Source organism: Triticum aestivum, chromosome 6B, assembly GCF_018294505.1.
Source record: "Triticum aestivum cultivar Chinese Spring chromosome 6B, IWGSC CS RefSeq v2.1, whole genome shotgun sequence".
NCBI lineage: Eukaryota > Viridiplantae > Streptophyta > Magnoliopsida > Poales > Poaceae > Triticum > Triticum aestivum.
In genome coordinates this window covers 149,628,556-149,650,097 of record NC_057810.1, presented here as the reverse complement: position 1 = coordinate 149,650,097, position 21,542 = coordinate 149,628,556, and the positions used below count along the sequence as shown (strand labels likewise).

Below are 21,542 nucleotides of genomic sequence, written 5' to 3'. Positions count from 1 at the left end.
AAATCCGAGAATAATGGTTGTTCTATTTATATGAGAGATATGTTTTATGGTCATGCTCCGATGGTGAATGGTTTATTCTTTATGAATCTCGAGCTAATGCTACACATATTCATAGTGTAAGTACCAAAAGATGTAAGATTGATAGTGATAATCCCACATACTTGTGGCACTGCCGCCTTGGTCACATAGGTGTCAAACGCATGAAGAATCTCCATGCTGATGGACTTTTAGAGTCTCTTGATTACGAATCATTTGACACGCGCGAACCATGCCTCATGGGCAAAATGACCCAGACTCCGTTCTCCGGAACAATGAAACGAGCAACCAACTTGTTGGAGATCTTACATACTGATTTGTGCGGTCCAATGAGCGTTGAGGCTCACGGTGGCTATCATTATGTTCTCACCCTCAATGATGACTTAAGTAGATATGGGTATGTCTACTTAATGAAACACAAGTCTGAGACCTTTGAAAAGTTCAAGGAATTTCAGAATGAGGTGGAGAATCAACGTGAAAAAAAATAAAGTTCTTACGATCAGATTGTGGGGGAGAATATTTGAGTCACGAGTTTGGTACGCACTTAAGGAAATGTGGAATTGTTTCACAACTCACGCCGCCTGGAACACCTCGGCGTAACGGTGTGTCCGAACATCATAATCGCACTCTGTTGGATATGGTGAGATCTATGATGTCTCTTATCGATTTGCCGCTATCATTTTGGGGATACACTTTAGAGACAGCTACATTCACTTTAAAATAGGGCACCGTCTAAATCCGTTGAGACGACACCGTATGAATTATGGTTTGGGAAGAAACCTAAGCTGCCGTTTCTAAAAGTTTGGGCATGCGATGCTTATGTCAAGAAATTTCAACCTGAAAAGCTCGAACCCAAGTCGGAAAAATGCGTTTTCATAGGATACCCTAAGGAAACCATTGGGTATACCTTCTACCTCAGATCCGAAGGCAAGATCTTAGTTGCCAAGAACTGGTCCTTTCTGGAGAAAGAGTTTCTCTCGAAAGAAGTGAGTGGGAGGAAAACAGAACTTGATGAAGTACTGCCTCTTGAACCGGAAAGTAGCGCAGCTTAGGAAGATGTTTCTGTGGTGCCTGCACCGACTAGAGAGGAAGTTAATAATGATGATCATGGTACTTCAGATCAAGTTGCTACTGAACTTTGTAGGTCCACAAGGACACATTCCACACCAGAATGGTATGGCAACCCTGTCCTGGAAATCATGTTGTTAGACAACGATGAACCTTCAAACTATGAAGAAGCGATGGCAGGCCCAGATTCCAACAATGCTTGAAGCCATGCAATCCGAGATAGGATCCATGTATGAAAACAAAGTATGGACTTTGATAGACTTGTCCGATGATCGGCGAACGATAGAAAATAAATGGATCTTTAAGAAGAAGATGGACGCGGATGGTAATGTTACAATCTATAAAGCTCGACTTGTCGCTAAGGGTTATCAACAAGTTCAAGGGGTTGACTATGATGAGACCTTCTCACCTGTAGCAAAGTTGAAGTCCGTCTGAATTATGTTAGCAATTGTCGCATTCTATGATTATGAGATATGGCAAATGGATGTCAAAACGGCATTCCTTAATGGCTTCCTTAAGGAAGAATTGTATATGATGCAGCCAGAAGGTTTTGTCGATCCTAAGAATGCTAACAAGGTATGCAAGCTCCAGCGCTCCATCTATGGGCTGGTGCAAGCATCTCGGAGTTGGAACATTCACTTTGATGAAATGATCAAAGCGTTTGAGTTTATGCAGACTTATGGAGAAGCCTGCGTTTACAAGAAAGTGAGTGGGAGCTCTGTAGCATTTCTCATATTATATGTGGATGACATACTATTGATGGGAAATGATATAGAACTTTTGGAAAGCATAAAGGCCTACTTGAATAAGTGTTTTTCAATGAAGGACCTTGGAGAAGCTGCTTACATATTAGGCATCAAGATCTATAGAGATAGATCGAGACGCCTCATAGGTCTTTCACAAAGCACATACCTTGATAAGATATTGAAGAAGTTCAATATGGATCAGTCCAAGAAGGGGTTCTTGCCTGTATTGCAAGGTGTGAGATCGAGCACTGCTCAAAGCCCGACCACGGCAGAAGATAGAGAAAAGATGAGTGTCATCCCCTATGCCTCGGCCATAGGGTCTATTATGTATGCCATACTGTGTACCAGACCTGATGTAAACCTTGCCATAAGTTTGGTAGGGAGGTACCAAAGTAATGCCAGCATGGAACACTAGACAGTGGTCAAGAATATACTGAAGTACCTGAAAAGGACTAAGGATATGTTTTTCATTTATGGAGGTGATGAAGAGCTCGTCGTAAAGGGTTACGTCGATGCTAGCTTCGACACAGATCTGGATGAGTCCAAGTCACAAACCGGATACGTGTATATTTTGAATGGTGGGGCAGTAAGCTGGTGCAGTTGCAAGCAAAGCGTCGTGGCGGGATCTACAGGTGAAGCGGAGTACATGGCAGCCTCGGAGGCAGCACATGAAGCAATCTGGATGAAGGAGTTCATTACCGACCTAGGAGTTATTCCCAATGCATCGGGCCTGATGACTCTCTTCTGTGACAACACTGGAGCTATTTCCCTTGCCAAGGAGCCCAGGTTTCACAAGAAGACCAGGCACATCAAGTGTCGCTTCAACTCCATTTGTGAAAATGTTCAAGATGGAGACATAGATATTTGTAAAGTGCATATAGATCTGAATGTCGCAGATCCCTTGACTAAACCTCTTACACGAGAAAAACATGATCAACACCAGAACTCTATGGGTGTTCGATTCATCACAATGTAACTAGATTATTGACTCTAGTGCAAGTGGGAGACTATTGGAAATATGCCCTAGAGGCAATAATAAAATGGTTATTATTATATTTCCTTGTTCATGATAATTGTCTATTGTTCATGCTATAATTGTATTGACCGGAAACCGTAATACATGTGTGAATGCATAGACCACAACACGTCCCTAGTGAGCCTCTAGTTGACTAGCTCGTTGATAAATAGATGGTCATGGTTTCCTGACTATGGACATTGAATGTCATTGATAAGGGAATCGCATCATTAGGAGAATGATGTGATGGACAAGACCCAATCCTAAGCATAGCACAAGATCGTGTAGTTCGTTTGCTAAAGATTTTCTAATGTCAAGTATTATTTCCTTAGACCATGAGATTGTGCAACTCCCAGATACCGTAGGAATGCTTTGGGTGTACCAAATGTCCCAACGTAACTGGGTGGCTATAAAGCTGCACTATAGGTATCTCTGAAAGTGTCTGTTGGGTTGGCACGAATCGAGATAGGGATTTGTCACTCTGTATGATGGAGAGGTATCTCTGGACCCACTCGGTAATGCATCATCATAATGAGCTCAATGTGACTAAGTAGTTGGTCACGGGATCATGCATTACGGAACGAGTAAAGTGACTTGCCGGTAACAAGATTGAACGAGGTACTGGGATACCGACGATCGAATATCGGGCAAGTAACGTACCGATTAACAAAGGGAATTGTATACGGGATTGCTTGAATCCTTGACATCGTGGTTCATCCGATGAAATCATCTTGGAACATGTGGGAGCCAACATGGGTATCCATATGCCGCTGTTGGTTATTGGCCCGAGAGCTGTCTTGGTCATGTCTGCATGATTCCTGAACCCGTAGGGTCTACAAACTTAAGGTTCGATGACGCTAGGGTTATAGGGAAGGTTTGTACGTGGTTACCGAATGTTGTTCTGAGTCCCGTATGAGATCCCGGACATCACGAGGAGTTTCGGAATGGTCCGGAGGTGAAGATTTATATATGGGAAGTCATCATATGGTCATCGGAAGTATTCGGGGGTTTGCCAGTATTGTACCGGGGCCACCGAAGGGGTTCCGGGGGTCCACCGGGAGGGTCCACCTGCCCCGGAGGGCCCTATGGGCTGTATGTGGAAGGGAACCAGCCCCTATGTGGGCTGGGCGCCACCCCCTAGGGCCCATGCGCCTAGGGTTGAGGGGGGGACCCTAAAGGGGGCGCCCCCCTTGGCTTGGGGGGGTAAGCCCCCTCCCCTTTGTCGCCGCCCCTCTCTAGATCTCATCTAGAGGGGCCGGGCCCCTTCCCCCTTCACCCTATAAATAGAGGGGAGGAGGGAGGGTAGCCGCACCACATCCAAGGCACAGCCCTCCCGCTCTCCAACACCTCTCCTCCTTCGTTTGAGCTTGGCGAAGGCCTGCCGGAGAACCGCTGCTCCACCACCACCACGCCGTCGTGCTGCTGCTGGAGTTGTCTTCCTCAACCTCTCCCTCCTCCTTGCTGGATCAAGGCGCGGGAGACGTCACCAGGCTGCACGTGTGTTGAACGCGGAGGTGCCGTTGTTCGGCGCTTAGTTCAGAATCCACCGCGATCTGAATCGCTACGAGTACGACTCCTTCATCCGTGTTCTTGTAATGCTTTCGCGTCGCGATCTTCAAGGGTATGAAGATGCACTCCCCTCTCTCTCGTTGCTAGTTTCTCCATATATTGATCTTGGTGATGCGTAGAATTTTTTTAATTTCTGCAATGATCCCCAATAATGCCTACATTACATTGATGAATTGGAGCTAGTTCTGTGTCACCCTATGTTATAACTATTACATGAGGAATCGCATCCGACATAATTATCCATCACTGATCCAATGCCTATGAGCTTTTCACATATTGTGCTTTGCTTATTTACTTTACCATTGCTACTGTTACAATTACTACAAAACTGCCATCGTTACTTTTGCCACTGTTACCATTACTATCATACTACTTTGCTATTAAATACCTTGCTCCAGATACTAAGTTATCCAGGTGTGGTTGAATTGACAACTCAACTGCTAATACTTGAGAATATTCTTTGGCTCCCCTTCTGTCGAATCAATAAATTTGGGTTGAATACTCTACCCTCAAACACTGTTGCGATCCCCTATACTTGTGGGTTATCATGATTTCACCCGGTCGATTAGGAATTGGAAGTGAACCAGCCTCAGCCGTTTAGGTGTTATTGGCAGCCCCAAGTAGGTTGTTGGGAAGCTGGCGATCGAGCCTCCAAAACCCTGCAAAACCTCTGCCAGCAGTTCGTCGTTGCAGTTCATCGGGATCACTGAAGATTTGCTTTGGTTTAGTTTCAGACATGTCGCCTCACCAAAAGAGTGCATCAACTCGAGCAGGGTGTCGATCTCTTGTTTGACTGGGTTGGTGAAAATGACCGTATCATCGGCGTACAAACTCACCCGCATGCTTGCTCCCCGTCCTGGTAGCGGTGCCAGGAGCTCGGTTGAAGTGGCAGTGTCTAAAAGACGATACATAGGGTCGATCGCCAAGATGAAGAGCAGTGGCGAGAGTGGGTCTCCCTGCCTGAGCCCGCGGGCGTGCAAAAAACTTAGGTCCGGCATCCCGTTAAGCAGATAGGAGGAGGAAGCAGTGGAGAGAAGCAGGGCCATCCAGTTTCGCCAACGTTGCGAGAACCCCATGTGATGCAGCAGCTCGAGCAGGTAAGCCCAGGATACAGAGTCGAAAGCACGAGCGAAATCGAGCTTGAAGAGCAGGGCCTGCTTTTTCCTCTGTGGAGCATCCTGACACATCCTTGCACATACTGAAAGTTGTCGTGTATGCATTTTCCTAATTGCGAGCACCTTGGAGATGACCTTTTCCATGGAATTGATTAGACTGATGGGCCTGTAGTGGCTGATGTCAGACGCGCCGCTTTTCTTCGGCAGCAGGGCGATGGGCGCAGAGTTTAGCTCGGTGAAATTGCTTCCATTCATCTGATAAAACTTGTCAACGACAGCCATGACCTCCTCTTTGACAATCGGCCAGCAGGAGCCATAGAATTTCCCTGTGAAATCGTCAGGGCCGGTGCTTTCTCCGTGGGGGAGGCGAGAATTGCCGCCCAAACCTCAGCTGGGGTGAACGGGCCGTCCAACCCCGACGATGCCACAGACGGGATGTTTAGCATACCCCAGTTCAAGGTGCAATTTCTATGTCTGCTTTGCCCCAGGGCTTCAGAGAAGTGATAAGAATGAGCTTCTCCTTCTCGGGATGATCAACCACCATTTTGTTGTTGCTGTTGAAAGCATGGATGTGATTCTTTCTTTGGCGTGCTTGCATTTTGGCATGGAAGAACCTTGTGCTAGCGTCACCCGCCTGAAGCCAGCTCACTCTGGAGGCCTGACGCTTTCTTGCTCTCTCAATTGCAGCCAGCCCGAGCACTTTATGTTTTAGAGATTGTCTTAGGTTTAACTCAGCATTCGAGAGGGTTCGGTGCTCCTGCGCCATGTCAAGCTGTAAGATAACTTCATTTGCAATTTGCAGCTGCAGCCTAGCCTTGCCAAATGTTGCTTTGCTCCAGATCCTGAGGTCAGTGGCCACTCTTGCCAGCCTTCTTTTCATCCTCACAAAAGGGCAGTCGTGCGGAACAGGCCGCTGCCAAGCTCTCAGAACAGTTTCATGGAAATACCTGGTTTTAATTAGAGTTACCTCTCCCTCCCTCTCCCTCCCTCTCTCTCTCTCTCTCCCTGACGAAAACCGAGGCAGGAAGTTCTGTGCAGCGCAAGTTCTGCTGCTTTTCTATTCTTCTCCTTTTTCTACGATTCCAAATCGTACCACAAAGCTTGCAACAAACTCCATCATGCCCGTGCCATCCTACGGACGAAGTCGTGCAGCAGGCCTACTACCTATTCGCGTGTAGCACACATCGAGATGTCCCCTCGTGTGGCTTACGGAAAACTTAACTAAAAAACTGAAACTACTGACAGACACGACACCTATCGATTTTGGCTGCCATGGCAGCGTTATCTGAGCATCTGAAATATCCTAACAGCTGGTACTTATGACTATCCATTTTTTTAGTGGAAGTTAGGATCGTAATCCCTTTTTTTAGTGGAGACATGATCTTAATTTGAGGCAAATATGTGGTAGCTCATGCACAATGGCAGAGCTAGCGAATTGCTAAAGCCTAGGCACAGCCGTAACTAAAATTTACTTTGGTCTATCAGTTTTTTTCGATCAAATTTCACAGTTGGTTGGGTTGGACCCTTCAATACACATATGCTCTCTTCACCCGATCTATCCGAATATTATCAGTTTGTTGCCTGCGGACATACGGGCGAGGTAGCCAAAGAGGCGTGAGATGCATTTTTTTTGCGGGTTCAATAGTAGTTTATTTCATAATAATAGAGTTACAATCAAGAGATGCAGCTTAATGATGCACATTCGTTTTCTATGCAGCCTGACCGAGAGATGCACTAGCCTCTTTTTTTTTGAGGGGTGAGAGATGCACTAGCTGACTACCCTGTTGTCGCCCATGAATGAAATAAATGGATCGGCCTATGGCGTCCTACGGTCCCTGGTTTGGCGTGAGTAAGCCTAAAAGGAAAAAAGACGTACAAACTAGGGAAACTAGATGATAGCCCGCGCATTGTTGCAGAAAATGTTTGTAATATATTTTAGTGATTTTTGATGATATGAACATGAATGTTTGGCTTAATTTTAAAAAACTTGAAAATGAAAATACATATGATTAGATTATTGTACAATTGTAAAATACTTATTGAATATATAAGGAACACAATACAAGTAAAACATTTGAGCCTTTTTTCATGCATGAGCATATTGTGGTGGGCCTTTCCCATACATAATTGCATGCCGAGGTGGCATAGTTGCATGTTGAGATGAATATGTTAGTGTGGATCAAATACTTAGGCATATAAGATGTCCTTTGGTTCCTGGGTGTATATACACCTGATAAGGAAAAATAATAATTAAAAAAGTAAAAAAGTTTAAGAATAAACTTGACTCTCTTTTGCACGGGTATATAATTTTTTAGGAATAAAATCTAGCATTGACTTCTGGGCAAAACATAGACAAATTTTTTAATTATTCTAGGTCACTTTTCACACTATTTTGGCTGAAAATTTTGTTTTATAAAAAGAAGTCAACGGGACTTTTTTTCTTTTTGCTGATTTTTTTACAAGTACAATGGAAGGTCAAGTTTATTTCAAAAATACTTTCAAAATCTTTTGACTTTTTATTTAAGTACTACTCCCTTTGTCCCAAAATATAAGAACGTTTTTTTGTACTAGTATAGTGTAAAAAACGTTCTTATATTTTGGGACGGAGGGAGTAATTTTTTTATTTCATATAGGGTATATATATACCCATAGACCAAACATTCTTGTCCGTCCAAACTAGCCCAATTCATGAAGCTGATGCATTTTCTAGTGTATTGCTGTACGTTTTTAGCGATTGTGATGGCTCGCTGCTCGTAAAAGTACAGGAAATCGGTAGGGTCCAGCCCGGCACATGGCAAGGGTGCCCCTACGGTAAAATCGCCCCTGCATGATCAACTTACATAAAGGATATGGATACACTATGTCCTGTCGTTGCATGCAGTCCTTTTATGTACCTATCCATCGACTTTGCTCTTTAGCGAGGATATAAAGCGGCACCTAAACCAACACAAAGCGAGTCAGGACTCAAGTGAGATGGAGCAATAACAGACTAGTACAAAGTAGGATGAATTGGGTGGAGTTGGATGCATGTACCACACTGGAAATGGGGGGAATCTGGAAATACATTTCTTGTGAGCCACGCGTGCTATGCATTAATCCCGTTGAGCTCGGTCTATAGTTTTACTAGTAGCTTAGACCTTTTTTAGATCATACCGCTGCAATTGAGTGAGTTGGCACGTACTGTATACCTGCTTCTACTTGTATTTTTCTTCCAGGTTTTTTTCTGTAAGGAAAACGGTAATCCAAGATTGTATAAGTAAGAAGAAATAACCAGAAGCAAGGATTACAAAGCTCAGAACTCCTGTTCGTTCAGTGTGCTCGTTTACTGTGTCCAAGGGTTCGCGTAGAGTTCAGTGAGAGATCCTGTAACTACAATGTGGTTCATGTTGCTTTTGCTACCGATATATACCTAGTGAACAAGGCACAAGCGCGAGGTGGTAGATGATACATCCAACAATTAATCTTTCTTCGAGGCTTCCTCGGACGAGGTGAGCAAGGTAGGCCTAACTGAGAATAAGGGACTGCGAGGAATGAGGGACATGGAACTGGATTCAGACTGGGTTCATTCTTCACTATTACCCGACATATTGTAAATGATGCCATACTGTGAATTATGCATTATGGCCTAATACCTAGTATAGTTCAGATTTTGCTTTGGTTAGGGCTTGATGCTGGAACTAGTGTTGATGTTCTTCAGGACTTCGGTCTGCTCCACTCTAAATGTTGTTTTATGTGTTTTAACTTTTTATTGGAAAGAACATTACATTATTTGCTAGTCATGAACCCATGTGACTTCATATATGATTTGTTATGGTTGTCCATGGTTACCCACTTATTACCTAGCTATAGGCATAGTGGAAATTGAGTTTAATTGTTTGAATTAAGAGCTTTATATTGTTGTGTCCAAACTATGTGACAACCTCATGACATTTGATTTTGTAAGCAGTAAGTTTTATTAGTTTTCAACTTTGTATTGCTTTCTTGGATTCTTAGAGCAACTCCAGCCGATGCCCTAAAACCGGATAGAGGAGTAAAAATCCGGTTTTACTCCTCTAACCGGGACCTAGCCGAACCCGTATAAGCTTGAGAATAAATTTTACTCCACCACTTATCCGGCGAGTAAAAATACTTCATCGCTTGGTCTCGGAGTAAAATTCTCCACGGCTCCTCTGCCTCTCCTCCTGCCCAATCCCCGTCGCCGGTGAATCCTCCACCGTTCCCGCACCCCCACCGCCGCCGCCATGGCTTGATCCCATGGCCGCCGGTCCGTGCCGCCCATCCGTAGCGTGGATCCATGCCGCCATGAGCGCAGCACGAGCGTGTCCTCCTCATGCCGCAGCTGCGACGCTGCAGCCACATCCGGTAGGCTCACTGGTTTCCCCGACCTCCCCATGCCGCCACCGCCACGGAGGAAGTACCACGACATTTGATAGTGGGCGTGGGGGATGTGGGTGGCGGAAATCACCGATCGGGACACCCACAAGAAGCTTTGGCCTTGGTCCTTTCACACCGCCGAGCTCGTTGCCTGCGAGTACGACCTTTGGTCGGTCCGAGTGCACGGCGTTGATACCCTCTTGAACTTTGCGTGGTGGGAGATGATTTTGCTCGATCCGCCGCCGCCGGGGGTGGTGAATGCAGGTGTGGCTCGGGAGGACCGGGAGGCGAGGGAACGGCTCATAGCGAAGGCCGCCAAGGAGGTGTACATGGCCGACCTCCGCCGCCAGTACCCTGAGCTAGTGGAGGCGGAGCGCAAGGCGCAAGCTGTAATGACTGGTGGGGCGGACATCATCGTCCTCTCAAGCGATGAGGAGGACGGCAGTGGTGGGAACAACATTGGTAGAGGAGGCGGCAATGACGGTGGCAGAGGACGCGGCAACGACGACGACTTTGACATCGAAGTGCGAAGAACCTTCCCGGATGCGACGACGACGGCACAGGGCCTGACCCCATGGGAGTTGGCATCTCTAGGATGGATTGGCTGTCCCTCGCAAAGTCAACTAAGTTTCCGGTTAGATTTAAGTTTCAGTTTATGTTTAAGTTCAAGTTTTAGTATCGGTTTAATTTAGACTATGTTTCGGCGCATGGTAATGTAAATTATCTGTCGGATTTCAGTTAAGAAGTTTGTTTAAGTTGAATCTATGTTAGCCTTGTCTAAATTTGATTTTTTACTCCGCTAAATTTTAGGGATCGGCTAGAATCGATCAAAACTTACTGAAGTAAATATAATCCACTAAAGTTTACTCGGTCGGATCCTCTAACTTTTTTAGAGTATCGGCTGGTGTTGCTCTTACTTGGGGTTGGTTGTTCAATAACTACGCCAAATTCGGCATTGCCATAGTTAGTTCAATTACAATTGTGAACTCCACAAACAACAATGAGCTGTTGAAGAAGCAAAACAGGTCGTGTGAAGTTGCACCATTAACAGAAATACAACTTAGAAGATAACTAATCTCTTGATTTATAAGGACTCAGAAATGTGACCGTTAAAAGATAATATAGTTGACATGCAAACTCCTGATTATTTTCTACATTTATAGGGAAATTCACCAACCAGAGAGAGTGCATCAGGTTGTCTCCAAAGAAGCTCAACTACAAAATCGCTAATACACAAAATAAGATTTTAAAGTGCTTAAATATAATACACAAATAAATGTTAAAAAGAACTACTACACGAGCGCAAAGGTAGGACGCCTCGGGTGCACCTCCAGTGCCTTACTGTATGCGGAGGAGACATCGGGTGCCACTTGTTCACATTGTCCATCTTTCGTGCCCCTCGTGATCTTGAGATCTACGTTGACTTGCTCCAGGCATAGAAGGTGCTCCATGCCGTCCGGTGTACAGCCGCTCCAGTCCTGCACTCTGAATTTGAAACGGAGTGTTCGTAGACTGGGCATAGCCCCTGCCTCGAATCTCAGGTAAGCTCCGACATCTTCATCAGAAATAAGGGAAATGTCCTCCAGAACCGGGAATGACCCTGAGCCGACCACGATCTTGTCTTCGGGGATACGTAAGACCCTGAGATTGGCATGAACAAGAGAGGGCAGCTCTCCAAGAATACGCAGCTCGTCAGTCGACAAGTCAACAACGGTCAGAGAGAGCAACCTGAGATAACGGAGACCACCGAGCCATTTGGGAACTACATAGAACGGCCAGTCGTCCAGATTGAGCACCTCGAGACGGGGAGGAGGATCAGGCAACGAGTCCAGCTGGTCGTTATAGCGTTTACGACGGCAACCGAGGTAGAGTTGCCTAAGGTCTCGGAGCTTCCCAATTGAGGAGACCAGAGCATCAACCCCCTCCGCCGTCAAAGACTCCCCGTAACTCTTGGATAGGCTTAGATCCCTTAGATTGGTCAGCTCGCCCAGACCTGTAATATCCTCCACCGAGCTCTTCCCCATGTTTGAACAACGTAGGGTGCGGATTGATGTCATGTTCCGGATCCCTTGAGGCAGCCCTGTGCAGTGTGGAAGGAGCAGATGGAACAAATCGGGCAGGTGGACTATATCTGAACTGATTTTTGATTCATATCTGCAGTTCATCTCCAGTGTCTTCAGGTGCACAAGCCCTCGAATCTCTGCTGGAAGCTCTACGCTGTGTGCTGAAACCTTCAAATATCTCAGCTGAAACAAGTGGCAGATTGCACCTAGCTTGCTTGTCCATTCACCTGGCACCTCACATACCAGCACCTGGATATGCTTAAAATACTCAACAGGAGGTGCATATATGGACTCTCCAAACTGTGCAAATGATCGGACTTGTGACAGACTAGTAGCAAGAGTCGACCCTGGTGTTGCCCCAGCTGCGCTCAAGTTCAGAGATAATCGACGGACTTTGTACTTGCAACTATGCATTTTTTCCATTTCTCCATAACTGTGTGCTGTATGCATAAAATTTTCTTCTGCGCACTTGCTCAAGATCAAATCCAGGATCATGTCATGTACTCTGCAAGAGAACACCTCCCCATATATGGTTCGGGCAGGCTGAATCATACTTCTATTGATAAGCTCATTGAAAGAACTCTTAGCAATGTCTTCCAAATCTAGCTCAGGAACACTAATGACAAAGCCTTCGGCTACCCACTGTCGAGCCAAATCATCCCTCTCAATCTCACGGTCCTCTGGATACAAACCAAGATAGAGGAAACATGCCTGGAGACGAGGAGGTAGATGCATGTAGCTAAGGTTTAATATATTCTTCATCCCTTCAAGGGTAGGATCTGCAGCAAAATTGGTGCCCAGAGAATTCATTATGCTCTCCCAATCACTCCTTGATTTTGCTTGACGACTAGCCAATAAGCTAGCTATAGTTATAATTGCAAGTGGCAATCCACCACAGTTCTTCAAAATTTGGGTTGAAACTTCTTCATATTGGGGTGCACAAATATCTTCCGATCTGAACACTCTACCAAAGAATAACCTTTTTGAGTCTTCACTGTTGAGAGGCTTCATTCTATAAATGTGTCCATGGTGATCGTGAGATGCCCTGCAAGCGACATCATCCACTCTTGTGGTTACAATTACTGTACTCCCATTATCACCTTCTGGAAAGACACATCGAAGAATATTCCATGCAGTTTGATCCCACAAGTCATCAACTACGATAAGGTACCTGTTGAATTATTCACTCATGTTACATGCATTAAACTCAAATACTATAAAAGTTGCAGATATGAGCATCCTAGCATCAACCAAAAATGATCATAAGATACATCTTGGCAAATTACTATAGGGTTTTAGATATACGCTAGTTTGGCATGTTCATATAACATCCAACCTTACTAAGACGTGTGAGATGTTAAAACTCGAATACAATATAAGAAAAGTGATAAGCCGGCAATGAAAATAATATAAATATACTCCATTTTAATCCATTCTTTTGGGCTCATCATGTGAAGTGCATATGCATAAGTGCACATACGTTTTATCACTAATTAAAGCAGGTACTAAGGAGGAAATATAAGAATTTTGAGAGGCTAAATATCCACATCTATTGGTCTATGTTTTAAAAAAAATCTACATTGGTACAAGATATTGCAGAGATGGACCTAAAGAGATGAATCGACGAGGACATGTATTTAAAATTTCGTAGAAAAGAAAATTATGGCAGAATGTCCTACAAAAAGAAAGAATCTTCATTTCCAACATTATTTTGGCTAGCTAGTACATTAATATGTGGTTGTGCATTAATTTGACGATCTACAGGAAAAAGAGAACTGGGGCAGAAAGTCATACAAAAAGGAAAGCATCTTCCTGAAGTAATTTAACTAGCAAATATATTATCATAATAACATACATAAATACATCGACACTATTATATATTTAAAATTGAGTACCATGTCCGTTTGGGCCTCTTTGATTTACATGATTCTAAAATACACAAGAACATGAAAAATGTGTGCTTTCAGTGTCTTGTCCACCCCAATCGTACAATGTTGAATTTGAACAAAGTTTAGGTTGATTGTACAACTTCAGAGTTTATGTTTAACATCTACAATGTCAGAGTTTATTGTGCCTATACTCTATGCAAACTCAATCTGTTTATGGGGAAAAATGCATAATTTGCAGCTGGCTTTACTTCCACGCATTATTAGGACAACTAGATGATCCCCCGCACGTCACTACGGAAACACTAGGAGACATGTAGCTATGAAATATCATCAATGCATCCTGCACCATTTATATTGTGAAGTTAGCAGCTTAAAACGGTTGGAAGAAAGTTTGAAATAAATTAAATTATTTTTTCTAATAAAAAACATCTCAGTTTAGACTATCAAATTAATATTCGGTATTCCCTTTTTTTCATTTCGATAATGTTATCTCAAAAAGTCTTGCAGCATTGCAGAGTTAAGAGAAAATGCTTTAGTATTTATGAACAGACCACACACCAGCTACTACGCATATGCATGTATTGCCTTCTTCAATTCGGATTTTCACTCTTTAATCCATCATAACGATCAATGTCATTGTCTAACACATAAATAAGATAACATGAGTTTGTTTAAGATGCATGACGTGGATAATTACGTGTATGCGACAGATTTAGTTTACCAATTATCTGGTTTTGAAGGGTAAAACTCCTCTCAGCAGCAGGTTAATTATCTACCCATATGCGCATTGGTTCTATTCTTCTTCTACTCTACACTAACGGAAACACTGCCAGCCGTTTATGATGGTGTGTACTCGCTTGAAGCAGGTGACCTGGGATGTTTCAAACCCACATGGTGGCCGCAGTGACAGCTGTTTAACTTATTTGTATCTTCGTCGACTCCTGTCTACCTTGACTTTTCTACCTGCCAGTGTTTTTTCATGTTTGCGTGTGCATTCATGTATTTGTAGATCCTAACTATGCAGAGGTTGTTTGTATGCTTATTTTGATTGTACTCTCTTGATGCAATATTATCAGTCGAGCAACATGAGAGCTCATTTTTTTTCAAACATGCTACAAGAACTACCAAATCATGCCAAAAGCAAGATGAATGCTGATTTTTTATGATAATAGGCAATATATTAATATCAAACATATAACCCCAGTTATTCACAAAGCCATTATTCAGAACTAGACCATACAAATGTACATCTAATTATCAGATCGGAGTAAATAAGTACCTCTGATCTGTTAGATGTTCTCTGAGACGGTCTATGATGTATGACACCTCGTGAGCACGAAAGTCCTTCAGTCCAAGGTTCAATCCTAGACCATTGAGAAGACTTGCCATGTCAGGCCTTTGTGAGACTGAAATAAATGCCTTGCAGTCAAATTGCCCTCCAATCTTTTCATACACTTGTTTGGCAAGTGTAGTTTTACCCAAGCCACCAAAGCCCACAATGGACACCACTTTAAGCTTTCTCTTGCTATTAGTCAACCAGCTGATAAGTTCTTCTCTTGGGCCATCAATGCCTACGAGGTTTGCTGCCTCCTCATAGATTGCTGACACCCGGGGATCTACAGCAACAACAGTTGAACTTGAATGTATGCAATCATCAATCTTGTACCTCTGGCGTCGAGCATTTTCCTCGACTGCACGAATCTTGAGCTCCTCGATCTGGTTGGCAATCTGATGACGCCTCCCCAGCCTCCTAAGACGCTGGGTCATCTTCCTGACAAAGCCTTTCTTGCCATCAGCGCCTTCAAGATCATGCATGAAGTCGTCGACGCAATTCTCCATGTCATAGGACATCTCCCTGACATGGTCCCGCCAGTCCTTAGCCAAAGGATCAAGCTTATCAACAAGCTCTAGCTTGTCAAGGAGAGCTTTCATGGTGTTGAGCTCATCCTTGAGAAACATGGCTTGCTTTTCTCACCCCTGTGAGCTTTCTGTACTCCTCACCAAGCAGCTCAGTGAGCTTGCCGATGAGGGGGTTAATCACACCCGTCGTCGCGCTCACGATTTCTGCTGCCATCTCGAGCTTAGTCTCCTTCCTCTCTCTGCTCAGTAGCTAGCTAGCTGTGTTTGTGTGCGTGCGACAAGCAAAGGTTGGTGAAGAGAGCTAGCTAACTCAATGGTACTATCTATACTACTGGAATCCTGTAAAGTATACTCATCTTTATGGTTTTCCTCGAGATTCGCGGATGCTTTGCCCTTAGTTTACTTAGAACAGCATGTACACTGTATTGGGAGTTACAAGAATCATTTTCAATTTATCTGATTACTATAGTACCCCTATAGATCTGCGCCTCAAGATTAATAACTCCAACCAAGGCATTGGAGAGCATCTCTATGCTTGTGGGCACGGTTGGGTTGTTCAAGCCAAGACGACGATGCTTTTTTGTCCCGCTCCACGATCTTTCGCATTTGTTGTTCTAAAGAAGAAGAAAAACTAAAATCGAGATAGCGGCAATTTTATTTTCAGAGTGGGTAGAATGCTGCCTAGCTAATTCCAGGGTGTATAGCTAACTGTTGTACGTACACCGATGTGATCCTGAATTTGACTATCAATAACCAAATTAATAAATAAGGTATGTCTAGGGCAAATTTAGATGTGCTCAAGTTATTGCACATTTAAGTGACTTATCAAAAATAAGAGGAAAAGGAAGAAGAAAAATAGAAAATACCCGCATAATATCAATGGTATAGCAGATAGATGTGTAATACTTAAGGCAAATCTAGATGTGCTTCAGCAAAACCGTAATAAATATCTTGAGATCTCTAAGTAGTCTGTACAATCCATTCGGTCCTATGAGGTTGTTCGTAGTGGGGAGTATTATATATATATGAACTCTGTACTGTATAATAACATCAATTAGTATCCTAGATAACCTTATTTATTATTCTACATTACTCATTTTAGCACCTCATTTAATATGATACGGTATCATACTAGTATGATGCCGTGATACCGGTATACTCTTTTTCCTCATTACTCATGCTTGTTAAACTATTTAATTCTAACAATTTTCATATGATGAACATTCAGAAGTAAGTTTTAACACAAGCTAGAATCATGGTACTCTTGTAGGCTAATAAGTCCGGCAACATTAAAGAATAAAGTATTGTTGGTTAAGGGCTTAGAACATCTCCAATAGAAGATGTGGATGCAATAATAATCACCTTTTGCATCTCCGAGGTCCAAAAATACTGCTCCAACAAATGATGTAGATGAAAAAAAATTACATCTCCATCTCCCGGAGATGTAAACTATACCACTTAGCGGTGCAAATTTGCATCTCCAACTCCAGAAAGATGTAAGCAAAAGTTGGTGAATAGAGCTAGCTAACTCAATGGTACTATCTATACTGCTGAAATCCTGTAAAATATACTCATCTTTATGATTTTCCTCGAGATTCGCAGGTACTTTGTTTACTCAGAACAACCTGTACACTGTATTGGGAGTTACAAGAATCATTTTTCAAATTTATCTAATCAGTATAGTACTCCAATAGATCTGTGCGCCAAGATTAACAACTCCAACCAAGGAATTGGAGAGCATCTCTATGCTTGTGGGCACCGTTGGGTTGTTCAAGCCAAGACGGTGATGCTTTTTGTCCCGCTCCATGCTCTTTCGCACTTGTCGTTCTAAAAAAACTAAAATCAAGAAAGCGGCAATTTTATTTTCAGAGAGAGTAAAATGCTGCCTAGCTAATTCCAGGGTGTATACTTCACAGTTGTACATACACCAAATCTATCCTAACTTGACTATGAATAACCACATTAATCTATAAGGTATGTTTAGGGCACATCTAGATGTGCACAAGTTATTGCACATCTAAGTGACTTAATCAAAAATAAGAAGAAAAAGAAGAAGAAAAAAGGAAAATGCATGCACGAATCTCTGCGTAATCTCAATGATATAGCAGATAGATGTGCAACACTTAGGGCATATCTAGACGTGCTTTAGCAAAACCAAAAATGTTGAGATCTCTAAGCAATCTGTCCAGCCCATTCGGTCCTACGAGGCTGTCCGTAGCGGGGAGTATTATATATTAGTATTATGCATATATACGGTGGCGCTATTGTGTGCGTGCGCGTAGAATGCCTTAGCGTACGCTCCGGTCCTAATTAGATGGGCGTGTCGCACCATAGGAGCCTCTCTGCCGCTAATTAGCTGAGGGTAAAACTCTTTGAAGAAAAAAGTAACATATTTAATTTGGTTACCATCTCTGGTCCGCGACGTTCCCATTGTAATGTCCTGATCATTGGCAGTAATAGGGATAGAGTAGCTGATAATGAATTACTACATGTGCTTTATGAAGCAATGAATTCCTCGGCTCGTACACTAGTAAAACCATGCTTATATGTAGTACTGTCCTTTGCTCTCATATTGGTATTAGTAATGGTGAAAGAATAGACGGTAATGAATTACTAATGTGATTCAGGAAGCAATGAACCCCTCGGCTCGTACTCCTAGTAAAACCGTGCTTATATGTAGTAATGAATTACTACATGTGATTTGCTCTCGAATTGTTAGTAGTAAAAAGGATGGTAATGAAAGCAAATGTTTACCAACGAAAAAATTAGAGATGATTCCTGGCATCCGATAAACCTAGTACAAAACATGCTGATAGTAGTAAAAATTACTACCTTGCTCTTTTCATTGTGAAGTACACTTGCAGGTTAGAAAAAAAATAGTGCGTGAGCAGTAATCCAATTAATATCGTTACTATCTTTTCATAGCTTATTACTACACGTCCTAATTAACTCCTATGTGACAGATGGCGAAGCTACATGTGCGGCAGTAATCAGATTAACTTGGTTACTATATTCTCTGTTGGTTTTACTACCATGCACAGGAAGAAAAGGTGGTTATTCCGAGCAAATGCATGCATAGTAATCATTTTCCTATCATTACGATGCTTTCAAAGATTTTAGCAATTAGGCGGAGGGCCGCAGCGCTAACTTCCCGGCAGCAATGCGTGCAGCCTGACCAGCGCGCAGGATAAATGACTATACGCTCAGGCTCACTTTAGCGTGCCTATATATATATATATATAGGTATGCTAAAATAAGCCAGAGCGCATTATAACTTACTGTACGCTCCGGCCACCAACGCAACCAGCCATCCGTGCGCTAATGAGCCCAGGTAACCTGGTCCACGTGCCCGCTTTAAAGTTCATCGTAATGAGTTAATTAAATTACGACCAGTACTAGTCCGCGCCCCTGCTGCGGTGGTTGATTTTAACTATGGCACGATCATGCCAATTTTTGGACATGTAGTAATGAATTAGTGAATATAGTAACGGGAGTCAAGTAGCATAGTAATGAAAGGATATTCATTAACGAGGACCAATGCCAATATAGTAAACCTGTTACTAGATGGACCACGTATGCTTACTACTTTTACTATAACTCACACACTTTTATTATATTACCATGAGTTCACTTCATTTTACAACTGTAGAAACTACAGCCGTAATTGATTTAGTTATATTACCATATATGGAATATTGTTACCATTGCTAATTAGTGGGCCAGCCGTAATAGATTTATTTCGATTACCATACATTGATTACCAATGCTAATTAGTGGGTCACAGTGCGGTGCATGCAATGCATTACTATATTTGCTTGTAGTTTTACTGTCATAAACGGTTGTAGCTACGGGGCGGAGATCAGACGTGTGGGTTCGGTAACAGGAATTTAATTCGTTACTATATTTTGTACTGGCTTTTACCTTCGTTTGCTACAACCGTAGGGGACGTGGGATGAGCGGCGCACTGTGCGGTCCAATTACCGACCGGAGCGTACGATTAGAAGTTCTGCGCTCCCGCGCAGTTTAGCGCCACCGTATATATATATATATATATATATATATATATATATATATATATATATATATATATATATATATATATATATATATACTATTCTGATCACGGGATCAGAATAATATTCTGATCACAACCTGACCTGCCCGACAAGTAGTACGTTGAACTTCCCTGTGAACTCGGTTGAACTTCCAACAACATTGTCCAAACGGGTTCTGCCTATACCGCGAAACAGATTCTTCGAAAATGCACCGCGTGAAGAAACTGAACTTCTCGGTGCGTGTACCTGAACTTCACTCTGTTTTTCACGTGATTTTTTTGCTCGTAGATCTTCATCCACTGCTCGTAGCTCTCCATCCCACTCACGGGAATTGAGCGGGTGATATATCGATGGAAAGCTGCTGTAAACACGCAACTTTCCCGTGTTGATCATTTTTTCATACTCGCGACGATTTTGAAAGTTTTTCATCTGAAATTCATTTAGCGTAGTAGTTGAACTTCCTATTGTTTTCACGTTGAACTTCTGTGACGTATTTTTGTTTGTAATTTTCTCATCCATTCGTCAGTGTTATACAAATAATATTCCTTTTGTACAAACGTCTCCTACAATAATTTTTTTAACTTTCTCCGACTGAGGACTTGAAGTTATAACAACAAACTTTTAGCCTTTGCTTTTTTATTCTTTTTTAATACAAAATGCACACTGTGTAGTATATGAACTTCTGGCAGTTATCAACTAGAACTTCTCTCGGCTACGTGAAAATATTTTGAGTTTTTTTAATGAATTTTTAATCTGATTTTCATAATTTTTTTATGAATTTTGAAGCGCTCTATTTTTAATAGTTGAACTTCTTGTTATTTTATTTTTGAACTTCTTGTTTACATTTCTTTAATAACGAGGAAAATCTAAGTTTTTTATAATCATCGAACTTCTCCATCTTTTTAATATGGACTTCCTGGTTTTATTTCTTAATCTTTTTTTATGAAATTTTGAAGCGCTATATTTTAAAAAGTTGAACTTCTTGTTTTTTATTTTTGAACTTCTTGTTTCCCTTCTTTAATAACGAGGAAAATCTGAGTTTTTCTATAATATCGAACTTCTCCATCTTTTTTATATGGACTTCCTGGTTTAATTTCTTAATCTTTTTTTACGAAATTTTGAAGCGCTCTATTATTAAAAGTTGAACTTCTTGTTATTTAATTTTTGAATTTCTTCTTTTCATTCTTTAATAACAAGGAAAATCTGAGTTTTCTTTAATAACAAGAATTTGTTGAGCTTCCGAGTGAAGAGGACTTGAACTTCTAGCAACAAATTTCAAACTTTGCCTTTGTTATTCTTTTTTTCTCATACGAAATGCACAGCATGCAATACGTGAACTTCCGAGAGTTGTCAATTTGGACTTCTCTATGTTTTGGTTTAAAAAACGAGAACATTCTTTTACATTGTTTTAGTTTTTCCTTTTTTTATTTGAACTTCGACTTATTTATTTTTTGTAGTGTTTTGATTTTCCAAACATCCCTATTTGACATCTCCAAACTATCTTTTTCTATTAAACATCTTTCGAACTATGTTTTCCTAAGTGCATGAATTTGCTCGACAACATCCTTTGAACTTGGGATTCTATTTTCTGAAACGTCTTTTTTGTTTGGCTAGTTGTGTTTTGGTAGTAACTCCCGTAAGATCAACACCCTTCAATTGAAAAAAAATAGTGCACTGTCCATGGAATGAAAGTAGCACCAGCAGTACGCTTTTTTGCAAACAAATAGTCACTTTTATACACAAAGCCATGCA

At 42.2% G+C, this 21,542-nt stretch overlaps 1 pseudogene; it reads right to left on the bottom strand.

Moving 5' to 3' along the window:
* Nucleotides 1-11,022: 11,022 nt before the first annotated feature.
* On the bottom strand, nucleotides 11,023-16,008 carry LOC123136269 (disease resistance protein RGA5-like; annotated as a pseudogene).
* Nucleotides 16,009-21,542: the final 5,534 nt, after the last annotated feature.